Below are 23,950 nucleotides of genomic sequence, written 5' to 3'. Positions count from 1 at the left end.
TCCTTCACCACCTTATATCATACAGATCAGACTACCACCCCCATCCTCCACCTCCTTATATCATACAGATCAGACTACCACCCCCATACTTCACCACCTTATATCATACAGGTCAGACTATTACTCTCGTCCTCCACCACCTTATATCTTACAGGTCAGACTACCACCCCCATCCTTCACCACCTTATATCATACAGGTCAGACTACCACCCCATCCTCCACCACCTAATATCATACAGATCAGACTACCACCCCCATCCTCCACCACTTATATCATACAGGTCAGACTACCACCCCATCCTCCACCACCTATTATCATACAGATCAGACTACCACCCCCATCCTCCACCACTTATATCATGCAGGTCAGACTATTACCCCCATCCTCCACCGCCTTATATCACACAGGTCAGACTACCACCCCCATCCTCCACCGCCTTATATCATACAGGTCAGACTACCACACCCATCCTTCACCACCTTATATCATACAGGTCAGACTATCACCCCATCCTCCACCACCTTATATCATACAGGTCAGACTACCACCCCCATCCTCCACCACCTTATATCATATAGATCAGACTACCACCCCCATCCTCCACCACCTTATATCATACAGGTCAGACTACCACCCCCATCCTCCACCACCTTATATCATATAGATCAGACTACCACCCCCATCCTCCACCACCTTATATCATACAGGTCAGACTACCACCCCCATCCTCCACCACCTTATATCATATAGATCAGACTACCACCCCCATCTTCCACCACCTTATATCATACAGGTCAGGCTACCACCCCCATCCTCCACCACCTTATATCATACAGGTCAGACTACCACCCCCATCCTCCACCACCTTATATCATACAGGTCAGACTATTACCCCCATACTCCACCACCTTATATCATACAGGTCAGACTATTACCCCCATACTCCACCCCCTTATATCATACAGGTCAGACTATTACTCTCGTCCTCCACCACCTTATATCATACAGGTCAGACTACCACCCCCATCCTCCACCACCTTATATTATACAGATCAGACTACCACCCCCATCCTCCACCTCCTTATATCATACAGATCAGACTACCACCCCCGTCCTCCACCACCTTATATCATACAGGTCAGACTACCACCCCCATCCTCCACCACCTTATATTATACAGATCAGACTACCACCCCCATCCTCCACCTCCTTATATCATACAGATCAGACTACCACCCCCATCCTCCACCACCTTATATTATACAGATCAGACTACCACCCCCATCCTCCACCACCTTATATTATACAGATCAGACTACCACCCCCATCCTCCACCTCCTTATATCATACAGATCAGACTACCACCCCCATCCTCCACCACCTTATATCATACAGGTCAGACTATTACTCTCGTCCTCCACCACCTTATATCTTACAGGTCAGACTACCACCCCCATCCTTCACCACCTTATATCATACAGATCAGACTACCACCCCCATCCTCCACCTCCTTATATCATACAGATCAGACTACCACCCCCATCCTCCACCACCTTATATCATACAGATCAGACTACCACCCCCATCCTTCACCACCTTATATCATACAGATCAGACTACCACACCCATCCTCCACCACCTTATATCATACAGGACAGATTACCACCCCCATCATCCACCACCTTATATCATACAGGTCAGACTACCACCCCATCCTCCACCACCTAATATCATACAGATCAGACTACCACCCCCATCCTCCACCACTTATATCATACAGGTCAGACTATTACCCCCATCCTCCACCGCCTTATATCATACAGGTCAGACTACCACCCCCATCCTCCACCGCCTTATATCATACAGGTCAGACTACCACCCCCATCCTTCACCACCTTATATCATACAGGTCAGACTATCACCCCATCCTCCACCACCTTATATCATACAGGTCAGACTACCACCCCCATCCTCCACCACCTTATATCATATAGATCAGACTACCACCCCCATCCTCCACCACCTTATATCATACAGGTCAGACTACCACCCCCATCCTCCACCACCTTATATCATATAGATCAGACTACCACCCCCATCCTCCACCACCTTATATCATACAGGTCAGACTACCACCCCCATCCTCCACCACCTTATATCATATAGATCAGACTACCACCCCCATCTTCCACCACCTTATATCATACAGGTCAGGCTACCACCCCATCCTCCTCCACCTTATATCATACAGGTCAGACTACCACCCCCATCCTCCACCACCTTATATCATACAGGTCAGACTACCACCCCCATCCTCCACCACCTTATATCATACAGGTCAGACTATTACCCCCATACTCCACCACCTTATATCATACAGATCAGACTACCACCCCCATCCTCCACCACCTTATATCATACAGGTCAGACTATTACCCCCATCCTCCACCACCTTATATCATACAGGTCAGACTACCACCCCCTTCCTCCACCACCTTATATCATATAGGTTAGACTATCACCCCCATCCTTTACCACCTTATATCATACAGGTCAGACTATCACCCCCATCATCCACCACCTTATATCATACAGGTCAGACTATCACCCCCATCCTCCACTACCTTATATCATACAGATCAGACTATCACCCCATCCTCCATCACCTTATATCATACAGATCAGACTACCACCCCCATCCTCCACCACCTTATATCATACAGGTCAGACTATCACCCCCATCCTTCACCACCTTATATCATACAGGTCAGACTATCACCCCCATCCTTCACCACCTTATATCATACAGGTCAGACTACCACCCCCTTCCTCCACCACTTTCTATCAAACAGATCAGACTACCACCCCCATCATCCACCACCTTATATCATACAGGTCAGACTACCACCCCCATCCTTCACCACCTTATATCATACAGATCAGACTACCACCCCCATCCTCCACCTCCTTATATCATACAGATCAGACTACCACCCCCATCCTTCACCACCTTATATCATACAGGTCAGACTATTACTCTCGTCCTCCACCACCTTATATCTTACAGGTCAGACTACCACCCCCATCCTTCACCACCTTATATCATACAGATCAGACTACCACCCCCATCCTCCACCACTTATATCATACAGGTCAGACTACCACCCCATCCTCCACCACCTAATATCATACAGATCAGACTACCACCCCCATCCTCCACCACTTATATCATACAGGTCAGACTATTACCCCCATCCTCCACCGCCTTATATCACACAGGTCAGACTACCACCCCCATCCTCCACCGCCTTATATCATACAGGTCAGACTACCACACCCATCCTTCACCACCTTATATCATACAGGTCAGACTATCACCCCATCCTCCACCACCTTATATCATACAGGTCAGACTACCACCCCCATCCTCCACCACCTTATATCATATAGATCAGACTACCACCCCCATCCTCCACCACCTTATATCATACAGGTCAGACTACCACCCCCATCCTCCACCACCTTATATCATATAGATCAGACTACCACCCCCATCCTCCACCACCTTATATCATACAGGTCAGACTACCACCCCCATCCTCCACCACCTTATATCATATAGATCAGACTACCACCCCCATCTTCCACCACCTTATATCATACAGGTCAGGCTACCACCCCAACCTCCTCCACCTTATATCATACAGGTCAGACTACCACCCCCATCCTCCACCACCTTATATCATACAGGTCAGACTACCACCCCCATCCTCCACCACCTTATATCATACAGGTCAGACTATTACCCCCATACTCCACCACCTTATATCATACAGATCAGACTACCACCCCCATCCTCCACCCCCTTATATCATACAGGTCAGACTATTACCCCCATACTCCACCACCTTATATCATACAGATCAGACTACCACCCCCATCCTTCACCACCTTATATCATACAGGTCAGACTACCACCCCCATCCTCCACCACCTTATATCATACAGGTCAGACTACCACCCCCATCCTTCACCACCTTATATCATACAGATCAGACTACCACCCCCATCCTCCACCTCCTTATATCATACAGATCAGACTACCACCCCCATCCTCCACCACCTTATATCATACAGATCAGACTACCACCCCCGTCCTTCACCACCTTATATCATACAGATCAGACTACCACACCCATCCTCCACCACCTTATATCATACAGGTCAGACTACCACCCCCTTCCTCCACCACCTTATATCATACAGGTTAGACTACCACCCCCATCCTCCACCACCTTATATCATACAGGTCAGATTACCACCCCCATCCTCCACCACCTTATATCATACAGGTTAGACTACCACCCCCATCCTTTACCACCTTATATCATACAGGTCAGACTATCACCCCCATCATCCACCACCTTATATCATACAGGTCAGACTATCACCCCCATCATCCACCACCTTATATCATACAGGTCAGACTATCACCCCCATCCTCCACCACCTTATATCATACAGGTCAGACTACCACCCCCATCCTCCACCACCTTATATCATACAGATCAGACTATCACCCCATCCTCCATCACCTTATATCATACAGATCAGACTACCACCCCCATCCTCCACCACCTTATATCATACAGGTCAGACTACCACCCCCATCCTCCACCACCTTATATCATACAGATCAGACTATCACCCCATCCTCCATCACCTTATATCATACAGATCAGACTATCACCCCCATCATCCACCACCTTATATCATACAGGTCAGACTATCACCCCCATCCTCCACCACCTTATATCATACAGATCAGACTACCACCCCCATCCTCCACCACCTTATATCATACAGGTCAGACTACCACCCCCATCCTTCACCACCTTATATCATACAGGTCAGACTATCACCCCCATCATTCACCACCTTATATCATACAGGTCAGACTACCACCCCCTTCCTCCACCACTTTATATCAAACAGATCAGACTACCACCCCCATCCTCCACCACCTTATATCATACAGGTCAGACTATTACTCTCGTCCTCCACCACCTTATATCATACAGATCAGACTATCACCCCCATCCTCCACCACCTTATATCATACAGGTCAGACTACCACCCCCATCCTTCACCACCTTATATCATACAGATCAGACTACCACCCCCATCCTCCACCACCTTATATCATACAGGTCAGACTATTACTCTCGTCCTCCACCACCTTATATCATACAGGTCAGACTATCACCCCCATCCTCCACCACCTTATATCATACAGGTCAGACTACCACCCCCATCCTTCACCACCTTATATCAAACAGATCAGACTACCACCCCCATCCTCCACCACCTTATATCATACAGATCAGACTATTACTCTCGTCCTCCACCACCTTATATCATACAGGTCAGACTATCACCCCCATCCTCCACCACCTTATATCATACAGGTCAGACTACCACCCCCATCCTTCACCACCTTATATCATACAGATCAGACTACCACCCCCATCCTCCACCACCTTATATCATACAGGTCAGACTACCACCCCCATCCTCCACCACCTTATATTATACAGATCAGACTACCACCCCCATCCTCCACCTCCTTATATCATACAGATCAGACTACCACCCCCGTCCTCCACCACCTTATATCATACAGGTCAGACTACCACCCCCATCCTCCACCACTTTATATTATACAGATCAGACTACCACCCCCATCCTCCACCTCCTTATATCATACAGATCAGACTACCACCCCCATCCTCCACCACCTTATATTATACAGATCAGACTACCACCCCCATCCTCCACCACCTTATATTATACAGATCAGACTACCACCCCCATCCTCCACCACCTTATATCATACAGGTCAGATTATTACTCGCGTCCTCCACCACCTTATATCTTACAGGTCAGACTACCACCCCCATCCTTCACCACCTTATATCATACAGATCAGACTACCACCCCCATCCTCCACCTCCTTATATCATACAGATCAGACTACCACCCCCATCCTCCACCACCTTATATCATACAGATCAGACTACCACCCCCATCCTTCACCACCTTATATCATACAGATCAGACTACCACACCCATCCTCCACCACCTTATATCATACAGGACAGATTACCACCCCCATCATCCACCACCTTATATCATACAGGTCAGACTACCACCCCATCCTCCACCACCTAATATCATACAGATCAGACTACCACCCCCATCCTCCACCACTTATATCATACAGGTCAGACTATTACCCCCATCCTCCACCGCCTTATATCATACAGGTCAGACTACCACCCCCATCCTCCACCGCCTTATATCATACAGGTCAGACTACCACCCCCATCCTTCACCACCTTATATCATACAGGTCAGACTATCACCCCATCCTCCACCACCTTATATCATACAGGTCAGACTACCACCCCCATCCTCCACCACCTTATATCATATAGATCAGACTACCACCCCCATCCTCCACCACCTTATATCATACAGGTCAGACTACCACCCCCATCCTCCACCACCTTATATCATATAGATCAGACTACCACCCCCATCCTCCACCACCTTATATCATACAGGTCAGACTACCACCCCCATCCTCCACCACCTTATATCATATAGATCAGACTACCACCCCCATCTTCCACCACCTTATATCATACAGGTCAGGCTACCACCCCATCCTCCTCCACCTTATATCATACAGGTCAGACTACCACCCCCATCCTCCACCACCTTATATCATACAGGTCAGACTACCACCCCCATCCTCCACCACCTTATATCATACAGGTCAGACTATTACCCCCATACTCCACCACCTTATATCATACAGATCAGACTACCACCCCCATCCTCCACCCCCTTATATCATACAGGTCAGACTACCACCCCCATCCTCCACCACCTTATATCATATAGATCAGACTACCACCCCCATCTTCCACCACCTTATATCATACAGGTCAGGCTACCACCCCATCCTCCTCCACCTTATATCATACAGGTCAGACTACCACCCCCATCCTCCACCACCTTATATCATACAGGTCAGACTACCACCCCCATCCTCCACCACCTTATATCATACAGGTCAGACTATTACCCCCATACTCCACCACCTTATATCATACAGGTCAGACTACCACCCCCATCCTCCACCACCTTATATCATACAGGTCAGACTACCACCCCCATCCTCCACCACCTTATATCATACAGGTCAGACTATTACCCCCATACTCCACCACCTTATATCATACAGGTCAGACTACCACCCCCATCCTCCACCACCTTATATCATACAGGTCAGACTACCACCCCCATCCTTCACCACCTTATATCATACAGGTCAGACTACCACCCCCATCCTCCACCACCTTATATCATACAGGTCAGACTACCACCCCATCATCCACCACCTTATATCATACAGATCAGACTACCACCCCCATCCTTCACCACCTTATATCATACAGGTCAGACTACCACCCCCATCCTCCACCACCTTATATCATACAGGTCAGACTTCCACCCCCATCCTCCACCACCTTATATCATACAGGTCAGACTACCACCCCATCCTTCACCACCTTTTTTTCATACAGATCAGACTACCACCCCCATCCTCCACCACCTTATATCATACAGGTCAGACTACCACCCCCTTCCTCCACCTCCTTATATCATATAGGTTAGACTATCACCCCCATCCTTTACCACCTTATATCATACAGGTCAGACTATCACCCCCATCATCCACCACCTTATATCATACAGGTCAGACTATCACCCCCATCCTCCACTGCCTTATATCATACAGATCAGACTATCACCCCATCCTCCATCACCTTATATCATACAGATCAGACTACCACCCCCATCCTCCACCACCTTATATCATACAGGTCAGACTATCACCCCCATCCTTCACCACCTTATATCATACAGGTCAGACTATCACCCCCATCCTTCACCACCTTATATCATACAGGTCAGACTACCACCCCCTTCCTCCACTACTTTCTATCAAACAGATCAGACTACCACCCCCATCATCCACCACCTTATATCATACAGGTCAGACTACCACCCCCATCCTTCACCACCTTATATCATACAGATCAGACTACCACCCCCATCCTCCACCTCCTTATATCATACAGATCAGACTACCACCCCCATCCTTCACCACCTTATATCATACAGGTCAGACTATTACTCTCGTCCTCCACCACGTTATATCTTACAGGTCAGACTACCACCCCCATCCTTCACCACCTTATATCATACAGATCAGACTACCACCCCCATCCTCCACCTCCTTATATCATACAGATCAGACTACCACCCCCATCCTCCACCACCTTATATCATACAGATCAGACTACCACCCCCATCCTTCACCACCTTATATCATACAGGTCAGACTACCACCCCCATCCTCCACCACCTTATATCATACAGATCAGACTACCACACCCATCCTCCACCACCTTATATCATACAGGACAGATTACCACCCCCATCATCCACCACCTTATATCATACAGGTCAGACTACCACCCCATCCTCCACCACCTAATATCATACAGATCAGACTACCACCCCCATCATCCACCACCTTATATCATACAGGTCAGACTACCACCCCATCCTCCACCACCTTATATCATACAGATCAGACTACCACCCCATACTCCACCACCTTATATCATACAGGTCAGACTACCACCCCATCCTCCACCACCTTATATCATACAGATCAGACTACCACCCCATCCTCCACCACCTTATATCATACAGGTCAGACTACCACCCCATCCTCCACCACCTTATATCATACAGATCAGACTACCACCCCCATCATCCAACACCTTATATCATACAGGTCAGACTACCACCCCATCCTCCACCACCTTATATCATACAGATCAGACTACCACCCCCATCATCCACCACCTTATATCATACAGGTCAGACTACCACCCCATCCTCCACCATCTTATATCATACAGATCAGACTACCACCCCATCCTCCACCACCTTATATCATACAGAGCAGACTACCACCCCCATCCTCCTCCACCTTATATCATACAGGTCAGATTACCACCCCATCATCCACCACCTTATATAATACAGGTCAGACTACCACCCCATCCTCCACCACCTAATATCATACAGATCAGACTACCACCCCATCCTCCACCACGTTATATTATACAGATCAGACTACCACCCCCATCCCCCACCACCTTATATCATACAGATCAGACTAGCACCCCCATCCTCCACCACCTTATATCATACAGATCAGACTACCACCCCATCCTCCACCACCTTATATCATACAGATCAGACTACCACCCCCATCCTCCACCACCTTATATCATACAGGTCAGATTACCACCCCCATCATCCACCACCATATATCATACAGATCAGACTACCACCCCATCCTCCACCACCTTATATCATACAGAGCAGACTACCACCCCCATCCTCCTCCACCTTATATCATACAGGTCAGATTACCACCCCATCATCCACCACCTTATATCATACAGGTCAGACTACCACCCCATCCTCCACCACCTAATATCATACAGATCAGACTACCACCCCATCCTCCACCACGTTATATTATACAGATCAGACTAGCACCCCCATCCTCCACCACCTTATATCATACAGATCAGACTACCACCCCATCCTCCACCACCTTATATCATACAGATCAGACTACCACCCCCATCCTCCACCACCTTATATCATACAGGTCAGATTACCACCCCCATCATCCACCACCTTATATCATACAGATCAGACTACCACCCCATCCTCCACCACCTTATATCATACAGAGCAGACTACCACCCCCATCCTCCACCACCTTATATCATACAGGTCAGATTACCACCCCCATCATCCACCACCTTATATCATACAGGTCAGACTACCACCCCATCCTCCACCACCTAATATCATACAGATCAGACTACCACCCCATCCTCCACCACGTTATATTATACAGATCAGACTACCACCCCCATCCTCCACCACCTAATATCATACAGATCAGACTACCTCCCCATCCTCCACCACCTTATATCATACAGATCAGACTACCACCCCATCCTCCACCACCTTATATCATACAGATCAGACTACCACCCCCATCCTCCACCACCTTATATCATACAGGTCAGATTACCACCCCCATCATCCACCACCTTATATCATACAGGTCAGACTACCACCCCATCCTCCACCACCTAATATCATACAGATCAGACTACCACCCCATACTCCACCACGTTATATTACACAGATCAGACTACCACCCCCATCCTCCACCACCTTATATCATACAGGTCAGACTACCACCCCCGTCCTCCACACCTTATATCATACAGGTCAGACTATTACCCCCATCCTCCACCACCTTATATCATACAGATCAGACTACCACCCCCATCCTCCACCACCTTATATCATACAGAACAGACTATCACCCCCATCCTTCACCACCTTATATCATATAGATCAGACTATCACCCCCATCCTCCACCACCTTATATCATATAGATCAGACTACCACCCCCATCCTCCACCATCTTATATCATACAGGTCAGACTACCACCCCCATCCTCCACCACCTTATATCATACAGGTCAGACTACCACCCCCATCCTCCACCACCTTATATCAGACAGGTCAGACTACCACCCCCATCCTTCACCACCTTATATCATACAGGTCTGACTATTACCCCCATCCTCCACCACCTTATATTATACAGGTCTGACTATTACCCCCATCCTCCACCACCTTACATCATACAGGTCAGACTATTACCCCCATCCTCCACCATCTTATATCATACAGGTCAGACTACCACCTCCATCCTCCACCACCTTATATTATACAGGTCTGACTATTACCCTCATCCTCCACCACCTTATATCATACAGGTCAGACTACCACCCCCATCCTCCACCACCTTATATCATACAGATCAGACTAGCACCCCATCCTCCACCACCTTATATCATACAGATCAGACTACCACCCCCATCCTCCACCACCTTATATCATACAGGTCAGATTACCACCCTCATCATCCACCACCTTATATCATACAGATCAGACTACCACCCCATCCTCCACCAACTTATATCATACAGAGCAGACTACCACCCCCATCCTCCACCACCTTATATCATACAGGTCAGATTACCAAACCCATCATCCACCACCTTATATCATACAGGTCAGACTACCACCCCATCCTCCACCACCTAATATCATACAGATCAGACTACCACCCCATCCTCCACCACGTTATATTATACAGATCAGACTACCACCCCCATCCTCCACCACCTAATATCATACAGATCAGACTACCTCCCCATCCTCCACCACCTTATATCATAGAGATCAGACTACCACCTCATCCTCCACCACCTTATATCATACAGATCAGACTACCACCCCCATCCTCCAACACCTTATATCATACAGGTCAGATTACCACCCCCATCATCCACCACCTTATATCATACAGATCAGACTACCACCCCATCCTCCACCACCTTATATCATACAGGTCAGACTACCACCCCCATCCTCCACACCTTATATCATACAGGTCAGACTACCACCCCCATCCTCCACCACCTTATATCATACAGGTCAGACTATTACCCCCATTCTCCACCACCTTATATCATACAGATCAGAGTACCACCCCCATCCTCCACCACCTTATATCATACAGGTCAGATTACCACCCCCATCATCCACCACCTTATATCATACAGATCAGACTACCACCCCATCCTCCACCACCTTATATCATACAGAGCAGACTACCACCCCCATCCTCCACCACCTTATATCATACAGGTCAGATTACCATCCCCATCATCCACCACCTTATATCATACAGGTCAGACTACCACGCCATCCTCCACCACCTAATATCATACAGATCAGACTACCACCCCATCCTCCACCACGTTATATTATACAGATCAGACTACCACCCCCATCCTCCACCACCTAATATCATACAGATCAGACTACCTCCCCATCCTCCACCACCTTTTATCATAAAGATCAGACTACCACCCCATCCTCCACCACCTTATATCATACAGATCAGACTACCACCCCCATCCTCCAACACCTTATATCATACAGGTCAGATTACCACCCCCATCATCCACCACCTTATATCATACAGATCAGACTACCACCCCATCCTCCACCACCTTATATCATACAGGTCAGACTACCACCCCCATCCTCCACACCTTATATCATACAGGTCAGACTACCACCCCCATCCTCCACCACCTTATATCATACAGGTCAGACTATTACCCCCATCCTCCACCACCTTATATCATACAGATCAGAGTACCACCCCCATCCTCCACCACCTTATATCATACAGGTCAGACTACCACCCCCATCCTTCACCACCTTATATCATACAGGTCAGACTACCACCCCCATCCTCCACCACCTTATATCATACAGGTCAGACTATCACCCCCATCCTCCACCACCTTATATCATACAGGTCAGACTATTACCCCCATCCTCCACCACCTTATATCATACAGATCAGACTACCACCCCCATCCTCCACCACCTTATATTATTCAGGTCTGACTATTACCCCCATCCTCCACCACCTTATATTATACAGGTCTGACTATTACCCCCATCCTCCACCACCTTATATCATACAGGTCAGACTATCACCCCCATCCTTCACCACCTTATATCATACAGATCAGACTATCACCCCCATCCTCCACCACCTTATATCATATAGATCAGACTACCACCCCCATCCTCCACCATCTTATATCATACAGGTCAGACTACCACGCCCATCCTCCACCACCTTATATCATACAGGTCAGACTACCACCCCCATCCTCCACCACCTTATATCAGACAGGTCAGACTACCACCCCCATCCTCCACCACCTTATATCATACAGATCAGACTACCACCCCCATCCTCCACCACCTTATACCATAGAGATCAGACTACCACCCCCATCCTCCACCACCTTATATTAAACAGGTCTGACTATTACCCCCATCCTCCACCACCTTATATTATACAGGTCTGACTATTACCCCCATCCTCCACCACCTTATATCATACAGGTCAGACTATTACCCCCATCCTCCACCACCTTATATCATACAGGTCAGACTACCACCCCCATCCTCCACCACCTTATATCATACAGATCAGACTATTACCCCCATCCTCCACCACCTTATATTATACAGGTCTGACTATTACCCTCATCCTCCACCACCTTATATCATACAGGTCAGACTACCACCCCCATCCTCCACCATCTTATATCATACAGGTCAGACTATTACCCCCATCCTCCACCACCTTATATCATACAGGTCAGACTACCACCCCCATCCTCCACCACATTATATCATACAGGTCAGACTACCACCCTCGTCCTCCACCACCTTATATTATACAGGTCTGACTATTACCCCCATCCACCACCACCTTATATCATACAGGTCAGACTACCACCCCCATCCTCCACCACCTTATATCATACAGGTCAGACTACCACCCTCATCCTCCACCACCTTATATTATACAGGTCTGACTATTACCCCCATCCTCCACCACCTTATATCATACAGGTCAGACTACCACCCCCATCCTCCACCACCTTATATCATACAGGTCAGACTACCACCCCCATCCTCCACCACCTAATATCATACAGGTCAGACTACCACCCCCATCCTCCACCACCTTATATCATACAGGTCAGACTACCACCCCCATCCTCCACCACCTTATATCAGACAGGTCAGACTATTACCCCCATCCTCCACCACCTTATATCATACAGGTCAGACTATCACCCCCATCCTCCACCACCTTATATCATACAGGTCAGACTACCACCCCCATCCTCCACCACCTTATATCATACAGTTCAGACTACCACCCCCATCCTCCACCACCTTATATCATACAGGTCAGACTATCACCCCCATCCTCCACCACCTTATATTATACAGATCAGACTACCACCCCCATCCTCCACCACCTTATATCATACAGGTCAGACTATCACCCCCATCCTCCACCACCTTATATCATACAGGTCAGACTACCACCCCCATCCTCCACCACCTTATATCATACAGTTCAGACTACCACCCCCATCCTACACCACCTTATATCATACAGGTCAGACTATCACCCCCATCCTCCACCACCTTATATTATACAGATCAGACTACCACCCCCATCCTCCACCACCTTATATCATACAGTTCAGACTACCACCCCCATGCTCCACCACCTTATATCATACAGATCAGACTACCACCCCCATCCTACACCACCTTATATCATACAGGTCAGACTATCACCCCCATCCTCCACCACCTTATATTATACAGATCAGACTACCACCCCCATCCTCCACCACCTTATATCATACAGTTCAGACTACCACCCCCATCCTCCACCACCTTATATCATACAGTTCAGACTACCACCCCCATCCTCCACCACCGTATATCATACAGGTCAGACTACCACCCCCATCCTCCACCACCTTATATTATACAGGTCTGACTATGACCCCCATCCTCCACCACCTTATATCATACAGGTCAGACTACCACCCCCATCCTCCACCACCTTATATCATACAGATCAAACTATTACCCCCATCCTCCACCACCTTATATCATACAGGTCAGACTATCACCCCCATCCTCCACCACCTTATATTATACAGGTCTGACTATTGCCCCCATCCTCCACCACCTTATATTATACAGGTCTGACTATTACCCCCATCCTCCACCGCCTTATATCATACAGATTAGACTATCACCCCCATCCTCCACCACCTTATATCATACAGGTCAGACTACCACCCTCATCCTCCACCACGTTATATCATAAAGGTCAGACTACCACCCCCATTCTCCACCACGTTATATCATACAGATTAGACTATCACCCCCATCCTCCACCACCTTATATCATACAGGTCAGACTACCACCCCCATTCTCAACTACGTTATGTCATACAGATTAGACTATCACCCCCATCCTCCACCACCTTATATCATACAGGTCAGACTACCACCCTCATCCTCCACCACCTTATATCATAAAGGTCAGACTACCACCCCCATCCTCCACCACCTTATATCATACAGGTCAGACTATCACCCCCATCCTTCACCACCTTATATCATACAGGTCAGACTATCACCCCCATCGTCCACCACCTTATATCATAAAGGTCAGACTACCACCCCCATCCTCCACCAGCTTATATCATACAGGTCAGACTACCACCCCCATCCTCCACCACCTTATATCATACAGGTCAGACTACCACCCCCATCCTCCACCACCTTATATCATACAGGTCAGACTACCACCCCCATCCTCCACCACCTTATATCATACAGGTCAGACTATCACCCCCATCCTCCACCACCTTATATCATACAGGTCAGACTACCACCCCCATCCTCCACCACCTTATATCATACAGATCAGACTACCACCCCCATCCTTCACCACCATATATCATACAGGTCAGACTACCACCCCCATCCTCCACCACCTTATATCATACAGGTCAGACTACCACCCCCATCCTTCACCACCTTTTATCATACAGGTCAGACTACCACCCCCATCCTTCACCACCTTATATCATACAGGTCAGACTACCACCCCCATCCTTCACCACCTTTTATCATACAGGTCAGACTACCACCCCCATCCTCCACCACCTTATATCATACAGGTCAGACTATCACCCTATCCTCCACCACCTTATATCATACAGGTCAGACTATCACCCCCATCATCCACCACCTTCTATCATACAGGTCAGGCTACCACCCCATCCTCCACCACCTTATATCATACAGGTCAGACTACCACCCCCATCCTCCACCACCTTATATCATACAGGTCAGACTACCACCCCCATCCTCCACCACCTTATATCATACAGGTCAGAATACCACCCCCATCCTCCACCACCTTATATCATACAGATCAGACTATCACCCCATCCTTCACCACCTTTTATCATACAGGTCAGACTACCACCCCCATCCTTCACCACCTTATATCATACAGGTCAGAATACCACCCCCATCCTTCACCACCTTTTATCATACAGGTCAGACTACCACCCCCATCCTCCACCACCTTATATCATACAGGTCAGACTATCACCCTATCCTCCACCACCTTATATCATACAGGTCAGACTATCACCCCCATCATCCACCACCTTCTATCATACAGGTCAGGCTACCACCCCATCCTCCACCACCTTATATCATACAGGTCAGACTACCACCCCCATCCTCCACCACCTTATATCATACAGGTCAGACTACCACCCCCATCCTCCACCACCTTATATCATACAGGTCAGAATACCACCCCCATCCTTCACCACCTTTTATCATACAGGTCAGACTACCACCGCCATCCTCCACCACCTTATATCATACAGGTCAGACTACCGCCCCCATCCTCCACCACCTTTTATCATACAGGTCAGACTACCACCCCCATCCTCCACCACCTTATATCATACAGGTCAGACTACCGCCCCCATCCTCCACCACCTTATATCATACAGATCAGACTACCACCCCCATCCTCCACCACCTTATATCATACAGTTCAGACTACCACCCCCATCCTTCACCACCTTTTATCATACAGGTCAGACTACCACCCCCATCCTCCACCACCTTATATCATACAGGTCAGACTACCACCCCCATCCTCCACCACCTTATATCATACAGGTCAGACTACCACCCCCATCCTCCACCACCTTATATCATACAGGTCAGACTACCGCCCCCATCCTCCACCACCTTATATCATACAGATCAGACTACCACCCCCATCCTCCACCACCTTATATCATACAGTTCAGACTATCACCCCCATCCTCCACCACCTTATATCATACAGGTCAGACTACCACCCCCATCCTCCACCACCTTATATCATACAGATCAGACTACCACCCCCATCCTCCACCACCTTATATCATACAGTTCAGACTATTCCCCCCATCCTCCACCACCTTATATCATAAAGGTCAGACTACCACCCCCATCCTCCACCACCTTATATCATACAGATCAGACTACCACCCCCATCCTTCACCACCTTATATCATACAGGTCAGACTACCACCCTCATCCTTCACCACCTTATATAATACAGATCAGACTATCACCCCCTTCCTCCACCACCTTATATCATACAGGTTAGACTACCACCCCCATCCTCCACCACCTTATATCATACATATCAGACTACCACCCCCATCCTCCACCACCTTATATCATACAGAGCAGACTACCACCCCCATCCTCCACCACCTTATATCATACAGATCAGACTACCACCCCCATCCTCCACCACCTTATATCATACAGAGCAGACTACCACCCCCATCCTCCACCACCTTATATCATACAGATCAGACTACCACCCCCATCCTTCACCACCTTATATAATACAGATCAGACTATCACCCCCTTCCTCCACCACCTTATATCATACAGGTTAGACTACCACCCCCATCCTCCACCACCTTATATCATACATATCAGACTATCACCCCATCCTCCACCACCTTATATCATACAGGTCAGACTATCACCCCCATCCTCCACCACCTTATATCATACAGGTCAGACTATCACCCCATCCTCCATCACCTTATATCATACAGGTCAGACTATCACCCCCATCCTCCACCTCCTTATATCATACAGATCAGACTATCACCCCCTTCCCACACCACCTTATATCATACAGGTTAGACTACCACCCCCATCCTCCACCACCTTATATCATACAGGTCAGACTACCACCCCCATCCTCCACCACCTTATATCATACAGGTTAGACTACCACCCCCATCCTCCACCACCTTATATCATACAGGTCAGACTACCACCCCCATCCTCCACCACCTTATATCATACAGATCAGACTATCACCCCATCCTCCATCACCTTATATCATACAGATCAGACTACCACCCCCATCCTCCACCACCTTATATCATACAGGTCAGACTATCACCCCCATCATCCACCACCTTATATCATACAGGTCAGACTATCACCCCCATTCTTCACTACCTTATATCATACAGGTCAGACTACCACCCCCATCCTCCATCACCTTATATCATACAGATCAGACTACCACCCCCATCCTCCACCACCTTATATCATACAGGTCAGACTATCACCCCCATCATCCACCACCTTATATCATACAGGTCAGACTACCACCCCCATCCTCCACCACCTTATATCATACAGGTCAGACTACCACCCCCATCCTCCACCACCTAATATCATACAGGTCAGACTACCACCCCCATCCTCCACCACCTTATATCATACAGGTCAGACTACCACCCCCATCCTCCACCACCTTATATCAGACAGGTCAGACTATTACCCCCATCCTCCACCACCTTATATCATACAGGTCAGACTATCACCCCCATCCTCCACCACCTTATATCATACAGGTCAGACTACCACCCCCATCCTCCACCACCTTATATCATACAGTTCAGACTACCACCCCCATCCTCCACCACCTTATATCATACAGTTCAGACTATTCCCCCCATCCTCCACCACCTTATATCATAAAGGTCAGACTACCACCCCCATCCTCCACCACCTTATATCATACAGATCAGACTACCACCCCCATCCTTCACCACCTTATATCATACAGGTCAGACTACCACCCTCATCCTTCACCACCTTATATAATACAGATCAGACTATCACCCCCTTCCTCCACCACCTTATATCATACAGGTTAGACTACCACCCCCATCCTCCACCACCTTATATCATACATATCAGACTACCACCCCCATCCTCCACCACCTTATATCATACAGAGCAGACTACCACCCCCATCCTCCACCACCTTATATCATACAGATCAGACTACCACCCCCATCCTCCACCACCTTATATCATACAGAGCAGACTACCACCCCCATCCTCCACCACCTTATATCATACAGATCAGACTACCACCCCCATCCTTCACCACCTTATATAATACAGATCAGACTATCACCCCCTTCCTCCACCACCTTATATCATACAGGTCAGACTACCACCCCCATCCTCCACCACCTTATATCATACAGGTCAGACTACCACCCCCATCCTCCACCACCTTATATCATACAGGTCAGAATACCACCCCCATCCTTCACCACCTTTTATCATACAGGTCAGACTACCACCGCCATCCTCCACCACCTTATATCATACAGGTCAGACTACCGCCCCCATCCTCCACCACCTTTTATCATACAGGTCAGACTACCACCCCCATCCTCCACCACCTTATATCATACAGGTCAGACTACCGCCCCCATCCTCCACCACCTTATATCATACAGATCAGACTACCACCCCCATCCTCCACCACCTTATATCATACAGTTCAGACTACCACCCCCATCCTTCACCACCTTTTATCATACAGGTCAGACTACCACCCCCATCCTCCACCACCTTATATCATACAGGTCAGACTACCACCCCCATCCTCCACCACCTTATATCATACAGGTCAGACTACCACCCCCATCCTCCACCACCTTATATCATACAGGTCAGACTACCGCCCCCATCCTCCACCACCTTATATCATACAGATCAGACTACCACCCCCATCCTCCACCACCTTATATCATACAGTTCAGACTATCACCCCCATCCTCCACCACCTTATATCATACAGGTCAGACTACCACCCCCATCCTCCACCACCTTATATCATACAGATCAGACTACCACCCCCATCCTCCACCACCTTATATCATACAGTTCAGACTATTCCCCCCATCCTCCACCACCTTATATCATAAAGGTCAGACTACCACCCCCATCCTCCACCACCTTATATCATACAGATCAGACTACCACCCCCATCCTTCACCACCTTATATCATACAGGTCAGACTACCACCCTCATCCTTCACCACCTTATATAATACAGATCAGACTATCACCCCCTTCCTCCACCACCTTATATCATACAGGTTAGACTACCACCCCCATCCTCCACCACCTTATATCATACATATCAGACTACCACCCCCATCCTCCACCACCTTATATCATACAGAGCAGACTACCACCCCCATCCTCCACCACCTTATATCATACAGATCAGACTACCACCCCCATCCTCCACCACCTTATATCATACAGAGCAGACTACCACCCCCATCCTCCACCACCTTATATCATACAGATCAGACTACCACCCCCATCCTTCACCACCTTATATAATACAGATCAGACTATCACCCCCTTCCTCCACCACCTTATATCATACAGGTTAGACTACCACCCCCATCCTCCACCACCTTATATCATACATATCAGACTATCACCCCATCCTCCACCACCTTATATCATACAGGTCAGACTATCACCCCCATCCTCCACCACCTTATATCATACAGGTCAGACTATCACCCCATCCTCCATCACCTTATATCATACAGGTCAGACTATCACCCCCATCCTCCACCTCCTTATATCATACAGATCAGACTATCACCCCCTTCCCACACCACCTTATATCATACAGGTTAGACTACCACCCCCATCCTCCACCACCTTATATCATACAGGTCAGACTACCACCCCCATCCTCCACCACCTTATATCATACAGGTTAGACTACCACCCCCATCCTCCACCACCTTATATCATACAGGTCAGACTACCACCCCCATCCTCCACCACCTTATATCATACAGATCAGACTATCACCCCATCCTCCATCACCTTATATCATACAGATCAGACTACCACCCCCATCCTCCACCACCTTATATCATACAGGTCAGACTATCACCCCCATCATCCACCACCTTATATCATACAGGTCAGACTATCACCCCCATTCTTCACTACCTTATATCATACAGGTCAGACTACCACCCCCATCCTCCATCACCTTATATCATACAGATCAGACTACCACCCCCATCCTCCACCACCTTATATCATACAGGTCAGACTATCACCCCCATCATCCACCACCTTATATCATACAGGTCAGACTACCACCCCCATCCTCCACCACCTTATATCATACAGGTCAGACTACCACCCCCATCCTCCACCACCTAATATCATACAGGTCAGACTACCACCCCCATCCTCCACCACCTTATATCATACAGGTCAGACTACCACCCCCATCCTCCACCACCTTATATCAGACAGGTCAGACTATTACCCCCATCCTCCACCACCTTATATCATACAGGTCAGACTATCACCCCCATCCTCCACCACCTTATATCATACAGGTCAGACTACCACCCCCATCCTCCACCACCTTATATCATACAGTTCAGACTACCACCCCCATCCTCCACCACCTTATATCATACAGTTCAGACTATTCCCCCCATCCTCCACCACCTTATATCATAAAGGTCAGACTACCACCCCCATCCTCCACCACCTTATATCATACAGATCAGACTACCACCCCCATCCTTCACCACCTTATATCATACAGGTCAGACTACCACCCTCATCCTTCACCACCTTATATAATACAGATCAGACTATCACCCCCTTCCTCCACCACCTTATATCATACAGGTTAGACTACCACCCCCATCCTCCACCACCTTATATCATACATATCAGACTACCACCCCCATCCTCCACCACCTTATATCATACAGAGCAGACTACCACCCCCATCCTCCACCACCTTATATCATACAGATCAGACTACCACCCCCATCCTCCACCACCTTATATCATACAGAGCAGACTACCACCCCCATCCTCCACCACCTTATATCATACAGATCAGACTACCACCCCCATCCTTCACCACCTTATATAATACAGATCAGACTATCACCCCCTTCCTCCACCACCTTATATCATACAGGTTAGACTACCACCCCCATCCTCCACCACCTTATATCATACATATCAGACTATCACCCCATCCTCCACCACCTTATATCATACAGGTCAGACTATCACCCCCATCCTCCACCACCTTATATCATACAGGTCAGACTATCACCCCATCCTCCATCACCTTATATCATACAGGTCAGACTACCACCCCCATCCTCCACCACCTTATATCATACAGATCAGACTACCACCCCCATCCTCCACCACCTTATATCATACAGATCAGACTATCACCCCATCCTCCATCACCTTATATCATACAGATCAGACTACCACCCCCATCCTCCACCACCTTATATCATACAGGTCAGACTATCACCCCCATCATCCACCACCTTATATCATACAGGTCAGACTATCACCCCCATTCTTCACTACCTTATATCATACAGGTCAGACTACCACCCCCATCCTCCATCACCTTATATCATACAGATCAGACTACCACCCCCATCCTCCACCACCTTATATCATACAGGTCAGACTATCACCCCCATCATCCACCACCTTATATCATACAGGTCAGACTACCACCCCCATCCTCCACCACCTTATATCATACAGGTCAGACTACCACCCCCATCCTCCACCACCTAATATCATACAGGTCAGACTACCACCCCCATCCTCCACCACCTTATATCATACAGGTCAGACTACCACCCCCATCCTCCACCACCTTATATCAGACAGGTCAGACTATTACCCCCATCCTCCACCACCTTATATCATACAGGTCAGACTATCACCCCCATCCTCCACCACCTTATATCATACAGGTCAGACTACCACCCCCATCCTCCACCACCTTATATCATACAGTTCAGACTACCACCCCCATCCTCCACCACCTTATATCATACAGGTCAGACTATCACCCCCATCCTCCACCACCTTATATTATACAGATCAGACTACCACCCCCATCCTCCACCACCTTATATCATACAGGTCAGACTATCACCCCCATCCTCCACCACCTTATATCATACAGGTCAGACTACCACCCCCATCCTCCACCACCTTATATCATACAGTTCAGACTACCACCCCCATCCTACACCACCTTATATCATACAGGTCAGACTATCACCCCCATCCTCCACCACCTTATATTATACAGATCAGACTACCACCCCCATCCTCCACCACCTTATATCATACAGTTCAGACTACCACCCCCATGCTCCACCACCTTATATCATACAGATCAGACTACCACCCCCATCCTACACCACCTTATATCATACAGGTCAGACTATCACCCCCATCCTCCACCACCTTATATTATACAGATCAGACTACCACCCCCATCCTCCACCACCTTATATCATACAGTTCAGACTACCACCCCCATCCTCCACCACCTTATATCATACAGTTCAGACTACCACCCCCATCCTCCACCACCGTATATCATACAGGTCAGACTACCACCCCCATCCTCCACCACCTTATATTATACAGGTCTGACTATGACCCCCATCCTCCACCACCTTATATCATACAGGTCAGACTACCACCCCCATCCTCCACCACCTTATATCATACAGATCAAACTATTACCCCCATCCTCCACCACCTTATATCATACAGGTCAGACTATCACCCCCATCCTCCACCACCTTATATTATACAGGTCTGACTATTGCCCCCATCCTCCACCTCCTTATATTATACAGGTCTGACTATTACCCCCATCCTCCACCGCCTTATATCATACAGATTAGACTATCACCCCCATCCTCCACCACCTTATATCATACAGGTCAGACTAC

This window comes from Phyllobates terribilis, unplaced genomic scaffold (assembly GCF_046119375.1).
Source record: "Phyllobates terribilis strain yellow unplaced genomic scaffold, ASM4611937v1 Scaffold_7__3_contigs__length_470593459, whole genome shotgun sequence".
In the NCBI taxonomy this organism is placed as follows: domain Eukaryota; kingdom Metazoa; phylum Chordata; class Amphibia; order Anura; family Dendrobatidae; genus Phyllobates; species Phyllobates terribilis.
This window is presented reverse-complemented; position numbering follows the sequence as displayed.